The sequence below is a fragment of the Ovis aries genome, chromosome 9 (assembly GCF_016772045.2).
Source record: "Ovis aries strain OAR_USU_Benz2616 breed Rambouillet chromosome 9, ARS-UI_Ramb_v3.0, whole genome shotgun sequence".
NCBI lineage: Eukaryota > Metazoa > Chordata > Mammalia > Artiodactyla > Bovidae > Ovis > Ovis aries.
The window spans coordinates 58,968,511-58,977,528 of NC_056062.1; the positions used below are offsets into that span (position 1 = coordinate 58,968,511).

The 9,018-nt window shown below is 42.4% G+C and overlaps 1 protein-coding gene across 9 annotated transcripts in view; it reads left to right on the forward strand.

Annotated features, from left to right (window-relative positions):
* Positions 1–9,018, forward strand: part of SAMD12 (sterile alpha motif domain containing 12) — a 455,621-nt gene that overhangs the window by 270,910 nt on the left and 175,693 nt on the right. The window lies entirely within an intron of this gene.

A 9,018-nucleotide genomic window follows, 5' to 3' on the forward strand; every position in this document is an offset into this window, starting at 1 on the left:
AAAATAACATTTGACAAATATCTGAGCAACCTGTGGCTCAGTCAAGTTGACATGTAAAATTAATCACCCCAGTGGGTAAGATAACTAGTTGTCTCCAAAACCAATGCCCTTTCTTTCCAACCTACCTGCCTGCCTTGAAGTATCTCTTCTTTCAAAGATGCAGTTATTTTTCTTCTATAAAAAACTCTCAGTGCCAATGCACTTTTAAACATTAATGCTTGAGGCTGTTCAAATAAAAGATTTTTCTTAATAGCTTGCTTATCACACCTGGTTATCACTCTCCATCCCCCATTTTCCATGATTTAGGGCTGCTAGGAAAGGGAGGGTGTCGTTCTGCTGGGCTGTCTCTTGCATACCTGAGATCTGGGAGCACTAAGAAATCAAATTTGCTCATCTCCCAACTTGACATCATAATGAAGCAGAGATGCCAACCCAGCATTTCCTGATGTCCCTCAAATATCCTTAGTAATCTTAATCTTATTAGATCAATGATGTGAAATTTAAATTGATTGCCAGTTGCCATTTTAATTGATTTAATTGAAATTGATTCGGCATAAAGGAGTGCACAGAAAATTATTAACAGTGACCTCAAAGGTTTCAAGTGTCTACTTCGTAAGAGGTGATGGAGCTTTGATGTTTATATCAGAAGACTCAGTCTTTCCAAGTTATATCAGAGAAGTAAAGCGAATGTTTAGCACTAAAAACCATGGAACATTGATGAGATTCGCATACAGAGGGTCTGAAAATACATGCGAAGCATTTGACTGTACTTTCCAGTTTGTCCCATTTCTATTATGTTGTTTGCTCGTCATGAGTTCATGTTTACTATAAGCTACATATGTGGGTATTTATTACTGCTAATTATTGGAAAATTTGATTTTTGCCATTTGGGTCCCTAAAATTCAGACCACACTATGGAAGGGAGGAATAGATGAAATAATAGCAGGAAGAGTTTTACTGATCTAAAATTGTTTTGTAATCTTTTTAATTAATTGATCCTCTCTTGAGGCTTTGATATCTGTTTTACTGTACGAAGAGTTTTACTATAATAATTTTGATCTAGCAGGATTTGACCTTACTTAGGCAAAAATAAATGGCCTCTAATTCTCCATTTCTAAAAGTTTAGATATGCGTTATCTTTTTTGCTTCCTCTTCCCTTTCCCTCTTTTATGCTCCCCAGCTTCTCTCCACTCCCCATTTCTTCACTGGAGACCCCTCTCAGCCTGCAGAAGAACCATTAGAAATGTATTAATTAAAGACCAGTTTCTGCTTCTTTGCCAGGGATAACCATTTGTTTTAGAGCTGATTTTGTGCTTTAATTAAATGAACATGTCACTGAGTCAAATGAATCCATTTGTATTTATTTATCTAGTTCTTTGGGCTGGACTTTCTTAGCAGGGTCTCGGGCACATCACATTTGCTCACAGAATGAACTGAAAAGTGTCTTGTGCCAGTTTAAGAGGTTCACAAATGGTTCCTCCTCCCCGTAAAAGCTGCACGAACAAAGCTGCGATTAGCAGATGTGCGAATGGCTGTTTCCTCAAGCCACGGTCATCAGAGGAGCCATATTTGATGATGTTTGTACACACCGTGTGTCCTGCTCGAGCAGGAAAGGGAGGATTACCCATCACCACAGTCGCTTCAGACCTTAGGAACGTGTCAGAGGTCATGTTTTGACCATCTGGCCATCTACGGGCCTTTTCAAAATGCTAGTGAATGATGCAAAGTTTAAATTCTACCCAATCTTTCCCATCAGATTTTGGGTTAGATTACCTACTGAGTATAGACTGTGTCTAACATTATAATAGACACAGTTTATAATGAGCTACCCAGGTGGCTCAGTGGTAAGGAATCCGCCTGCCAATGGAGGAGATGTGAGTTTGATCCCTAGATGGGGGAAATCTCCTGGAGAAGGAGATGGCAATCCAGTCCAGTATTCTTGCCTGGGAAATCCCATGGACAGAGGAGCCTGGCACGCTACAGTCCATGAGTTTGTAAAAAGTCAATCATGACTTAGCACACACTCAACATTATAATAGGTGCTTTATGATATGAAAACGGAATGAACATACTTATTCATTCACTAGTTCAACAACTTTTGTGGAGTGCCTATTATGTGTCAGGCTAGGTATTAGGACTCAGTGATGAATAATGCAGTCCTTGGAGTTGGACAAGTAGGCTAGCAGAAGACTCACTAGAGTCTTTCTGGCATGAGAGAATCATGTCCCCTTTCCAGCAGACTGATGCACTGGTTCTTAAGAGTTCTCATCTACTTTTCCAGAACACATACCAAAGGGGATAAATGTTACCTTAAGTTCTTACCAGGAAGAAACAAGTACAGTTAAAGCAGTTCTCCATCTGACTGAAAGGATGGGAAAGGGTGCTGATGCCCACCTGGCACTGGTAGACTTTTATTTAGACTTTCTGGTGATCTCACAGCTGCAGATAACGAACTCTTTAATCACCCATCCTTGGTGATAAAAATCCCTATGGGTATAAAGAGTAGCTCTGTGATTAAAAATAACTGGGTCCTTCATGACACATATTGCCATTTTCCCTGCTGAACTATAAACAGGCTTTGACTCCATCTGGAGTCTCGGGGTTTTTGTTTTTTTACCTAAATTTGAACACAAAACTGGGTTTAAAGGGCTTGACCGTTGAGTTTCCAACAGCTTAACAAGTTACTCCTTAATGGAATAGGCATAATGTTAATCTTGAAGTCATCTGTTTTCTTCTCTGCATCATAATAAGAGCAGAAATTTTGACAACTTGGCAGCTTCTAATGTGAGAGACATTTGGGCTGGAAGTCAGTCCGTTGAATTCAACCAGCACTGGGATTAGGGACTGCAGTACTTGAGTTTCCTCATCCTTAAAATACTCCCTGGTAGATAGTAAGTGTTGTGACAGTATAGATAATTGAAATAATTCTTGCTCAGACTCTGGGGAGCCTATTCCATTCAAGCCCTAGGCTTAGAAAGGAAAGGTTGAGAAAGAGTTGACTTCCTTGTCCTTTGATATGGGTGTGGAAAGTGTCGACCGTGGCAGAAATCCTACTGCCCAGGTGAAGAGAAAAAGGTGACTGGGTGTTTACAAAGGTAGGAGAATGGCTTCGGCTTAGGAGCACCATCCCAGACCCTGTAATGTAGCTCATAGAGTATTCAATTGGATAGACATTTACTGAGCACGTATTGGATGCTAAATACTATACTGATTCAAGACAACCCTGCCTTCAAGGATCCTTCAGTCCAGTGAGTGTTTCAGAGACTTAGACTTTTAACTTCTAGAGTCATATTAAAATTGATCCACAAATCCAGAATCCTTAGTCCCAGGTGAGGCCAGGGTGACTAGCAACAACAGCAATAATCACTATCCTTTATTATATATTTATTATGTATCAGCTCTGTTTTAAGCTCTGTTTATACTGTTGTATCCTTTCAACAACTATGAGACTCTTAAGATGGAAGCTGTTATTTTCCCTGCGTAGTGGATAAAATAACTGAGGCACAGAGAATTGAAGAGACTTGAACCAGGTCCCAGTTTCAGAAGTGACAGGGCAAGGATTTGAACAGGCTTTCTTCGAAGCCCACTCTTAGACACCATCCTAAGTGTGCAGTTTAAACCATAATGGCATGAAAAAAAGACATGCAAGGGAGAGTGTTGGAACTGCAGTTTAAAAAAAAAAAATACATCATTGCACGTATAACAATTCAAGTTCTGTAGATACTCACATTGACTTTTTCAAATAATGCAATACCCTGTGAATATATTTCATTATTCCTTGGTGCCTTGTTCCATGCCAGGTACTAGAGTTACAGTTCAGAATAGAGCGGAAATGGTCCCTGCCCTAGGTGATTTTATGTTATTTGTATTGGAGTATAATCACTTTACAATGTTGTCTGTGTTTCTGCTGTACAACAAAGTGAATCAGCGATATGTATACATATATCCCCTCTGTCTTGAAACTCCCTCCCAACCCCCCACCCACCAGCCTAGGTCATCATGGAGCATGAAGCTGAGCTCCCTATGTTATTCAGCAGCTTCCCACTCGCTACTGATTTCATATACAGTAGTTAAATATGTGAGTGCTACTCTCCCAATCCATCACACCCTCTCCTAACCCCCACCTTGGGTCCACACATCCATTCTCTCCATCTGCTTCTCTATTCCTGCCCTACAAATGGGTTCATCAGTACCATTTTTCTAGGTTCCATATATATGTGCTAATACACGATACTTGTTTTTCTCTTTCTGACTTGACTTCACTCTGTATGATAGACTCTAGGTTCATCCACGTCTCTACAAAGGACCCAGTTGATTTTTAGAACCTCAAAGGGAGGTGGATGTGAGAAAAGAAAGAAGGCTGCATGTAAATATAGTCACATCTCATGTAATGCCATCCCCAGCAGCACTGATTCATTATAACTACTTCTTTCTTAAATGTTTCCTTTTTTAAAAAAAATTGTTTAGACCTATAACTATCCAATATAGTTGCTAACCGGTATCTTATCCATTCTCTGAACTCCCCCACTCTGTAGTCATGCAGTCGGCTGCTAGAGCTCACCTCAGTGTACACTCAGCCCATGAGCATGGGGCTACTACTCTGGAACATTTTCAACCAATCAGCGATCTTTCTTCATAGTCTAAGTTTACTGTGCTCCTTGCTTATATTTATTCTGCTCTGGCCTCTCTCTACCATTAATTTTGTCATCTGGTGACCAGTTTTGACCATAATGGCATGAAGAAAAGACATGCAAGGTAGAGTGTTGGAACTGCAGTTTAATAAAAAAAAAAAAAGTACATCATTGCACGTATAACAATTCAAGTTCTGTAGAGACTCACATGGACTTTTTCTAATAATGTAAATTTTTATTTTTTTAATTGGAGAATAATTGTCTTACAATAGTGTGTTGACATAACTATATATATATATATATATATATATATATATATATATATATATATCTCCCCTACCTCTGGAGCCTCCCTCCCTCCCCTCCCCTCACACTGACTTTTAAGGTTTCAAATTTGCTTTCTGTAGGGACTCAAACTTGCCTTCAAAGGACCTAATGAAAGCCAATAGGAATATCACAAAGTTGGCCAGTGGTTATTGGAAACAGTCTATGGTGAGAGTTATATGAGACTCCTCAGATTCAGAAGCATGGCCGCCATTGTCCAATACCAGGGAGGCATCTCCAAGGGAGCTGCACTGCCCCCTGCAGCATTGTTCAGGTAGCACATCCCTCTCTGGGGTCCTGCCCACAGGAAATGAGGGGTGTGTGTGTGTGTGTGTGTGTGTGTATCTGTCTGTGTGTACGCTATGAAATTTCATCAAGGGTAATGAAGAAATCATTGAAAATGTGAAGAATGGCTCTACGTTAGGCTGGGGAGTAACAATGACATTTAAGTGGTGACAAGAAGGAGAAATAAGGGTTGCTGGGTAGAGCAGAGGAAGAACAAGCAGGCTAATGGGAAAACATGTGCCAAATTTTGGAGCATAATGGAGGTTAGCATTACCTAGAAACTGAACATAGGCCACAGACCAGACTACAGAGCTCATCACACGGCCCAGACCCAGCAGGGGCCCAATCCTGCAGGGCCTTGGAACCACAGTGAGGATCTGGAATAGTGTCTCCATAAATAAAATGAGAAGCCATTAAAGGATTTTAAGCAGAGGAGCTATGAGATCTCATTTACATTTGTAAAAGATCATGCTGGCAGCTGTCGGGAAAATGGCTTGGAGAAGGGCGGGATGGAACTGGGTAGGTCGGTGACTTTTGCAGAAATCCAGGTGAGGGCAGGCAGGTGATGGTTACAACTCGGGTGGTGGCCACTGAGATGAGTGAGACAACAAGGGTGGCTCTGTTTGCAGGTGGGCTCAACAGGACTTGGTGATGGACTGGGTGTGACTGAGGGAGACTGCAGAGTGAGTCCGGGTTCCTGTCCTGAACTTCTGGGCAGGTGGAGGAGCCTGGAAGGGGGAGTGTGAGGCGGAGGATGGACTGAAACATGAAGAGGTCGGTTTGGAGCTTGTTAAGTCTGAAGTGCCTTTGATACACATAAGAAAGCAGGTGTCTTGAGTGTGATGCTCCAGTGAAGGATTGGCACAAACCTGTAGGTTTAGGAATCATCAGAATACATGTGTCCAGGATGCTGGGGGACAGAGAAGGCAATGACACCCCACTCCAGTACTCTTGCCTGGAAAATCCCATGGACGGAGGAGCCTGGTAGGCTGCAGTCCATGGGGTCGCTGAGAGTTGGACACGGCTCAGTGACTTCTCTTTCACTTTTCACTTTCATGCAGTGGAGAAGGGAAACGGCAACCCACCCCAGTGTTCTTGCCTGGAGAATCCCAGGGACAGGGGGAGTCTGGTGGGCTGCCGTCTATGGGGTCACACAGAGTTGGACACGACTGAAGCGACTTAGCAGCAGCAGGAGGATGCTGGGGGAAGGGGGGCGTGCAGTCACTTGACCGCAAAGCCTTCCTGACCTTTACTTACAGCAGGTCTTGTTTTACATCAAATAAGAGAACTGCAGGGGCGTACTCCCAGAATGCCGGGTGTGCTTCCTTGACTGGGTCACCCATCTTGAGTCTCTTCTGATAATAGTTGTTCAAATGAAGATCACAAAGGGCTTTGAGAGGGATGAGAGAGGACACTGAGGAGAGAAATCATGGAGTGACATTATGAGGCTGTCCATCATGCCCTGTCCTCGGCCAGCTCCCCACCCCTGACCCCAGCATTACTTCTGTTGCTGTAGGATAAAGGATTGCAAAGTGGCCCCAAGAATGAACCTCAGAGTCAGAGAATCTAGGTTATGACCCCAGCTCTGTCCCCCATCACCTAGGAGGCAACGTCAGATCCTTTCTGAAGGTAAGTTTTCTCTGCTGTCGAATGAGAACAAAAATATCTAGCTCACAGGGTTGCTATAGGATTCAAACAGAGTTTTGCAAAGATTTGTCAGAGATCTGAATAAATGGTAGATAGGAAATGAACACACATCTAAGAAGACATTCTTAGCAGAGATGAGTAAAAAGATGAGGTATGTGTTTTATAAGACTGTCCTAATCACTCAAACACTGAATTTCTGTTAAAGGTCAACAATCATCTCAAGCCAATGAGATAAGAGATTGGACATTGTATAGGATATATACACTGCCATTAAATTGCTTCTGACATTGGCCAGCTCTTTGTCAATCAGAATGACAATCATTACTATAGCAGTACCTAAAGACAGGTTTTCATTGTCTGTGAACAAGTCTGAAGAGTGGTTTAGAAGCTTCTAAAGATAGCTATGCATTTGGGTCCTTTTGATGATTTCATTTGGTCAGGATATATAACTTGTTAAAGAATCATTCCTAATGTTTAGACGTTCTTTATGAGAACATTTTACAAAACATAGAGTTTTTGCCTTTATCATTGCGGGACCAGAAGAATCCCTACCACAACTACCAGCAAACTGTCCATACTCTACCGTTGCTATTCCCTAGATTCCACTGTTAATGGTTCCTTGCGTTTTAATGTTCCACTGAGAAATAGTCACGGTCCTTATTCAGGTCAGCAGGCACATCTGCTAAGCATCTCCTGTGTGCCCAGTGCTATTTGGACTCAGAGTGAAGATTCTTCCCTGTATTTCATTGACTCTGCAACTCAAAAACAATACAAGAGTATTTATAATTTAATACTCATTGGAGTCATACATGGGGCTTCCCAGGTGGTGCAGTAGTAAAGAATCGGCCTGCCAATGCAGGAGATGGAAGAGATACAGGTTTAATTCCTGGATCGGGAAGATCCCCTGGAGTAGGAAATGGCAACCTACTCCAGTATTCTTTCCTGGAGAATCCCATGGACAGAAGAGCTGGGTGGGCTACAGTCCATGGGGTTGCAGAGAGTCGGACCCAACTGAGCACACAGCACAGCAGCACCAGTGGAGTCATGCATAATTAAGTGTTCTGGGATAGCTGTGTCGATAGAACTTTCTCACATGATGGAAATATTCTAGATTCAATTGCTCACTACAGTAGCTACTGACCACCTGTGGCTATTGAGCATTTGAAATATGGTTAGCATGACTCAGGGGCTGAATTTCTAATTTCATTTTAATTTACATGTAAGCAGCCATATGTGGCTACTAGCTACCATATTGAACAGTGCAGCTCCAGTAATTCTAAGGAGAGATGGCTGTGGGCTCCAGGAATTCAGGAAGGAGGTAAGACTCCAGCCTGAGCTTCGAAGTAGGGAGGAAACTGGAGGGCCACTCTATCTGGGGTAACAGCACAAGCAGAGGCTTTGAGGGAGGGGGAAATGAGTGCTTTGTGAACATCACAGAGGGAAAAGCATTGAGGGAAATCAGATGAGTGAGACTTTCTGAAAGTGTCAAAGAAGAGGTTCCTGAGTCTAGACCATTCTTCTATTTTACGTTTGGTATATAAGTATTTCACCTGCATGAAGCCTCCCGTATTTGAAACAGGGGTAACATAGCATTGATTTTGTTATGCTTTCTATAAATAAAGGAATTCCACAGAGTTATACCACATAGTATACTAGGTGTTCATTGAAACTTTCAATACATATCAGATGAGAATCTAAAGATAACTAAGAAGCATTTACTGGGACCTCCCTGGTAGTCCAGTGGCTAAGACTCCACACTCCCATTACAGGGGACCCAGGTTCAATCCCTGGTCAGGGAATCAGATTGGGCATGCCGCACCTAAGACCCAGCACTGCCAAATAATTTTTAGTTTTTGTTTTTTTTTAATAAGCAATTACTTAGCAGAGGTTAAAGGAAACCATGAGGGTGTTTAGTCACCCAGGGGTTAACAGAAGCAGAAGCCAGAAGGAGCAAAGGGAGAAACTGTGTTCATAGAGTTTTCAGAGAGCTGTAGCCATGGGAGAGGGGTCAGCTGACTGCAGACTCCATAGCAGAGTGGTGTAGCCTGTGCAGAACCATCAATCTGAGCAGGGAGGGAATGAGAGAATAGCCGAGCCTCTTACCTGTTGCCTCCTGCTGGTCCCTCACTAG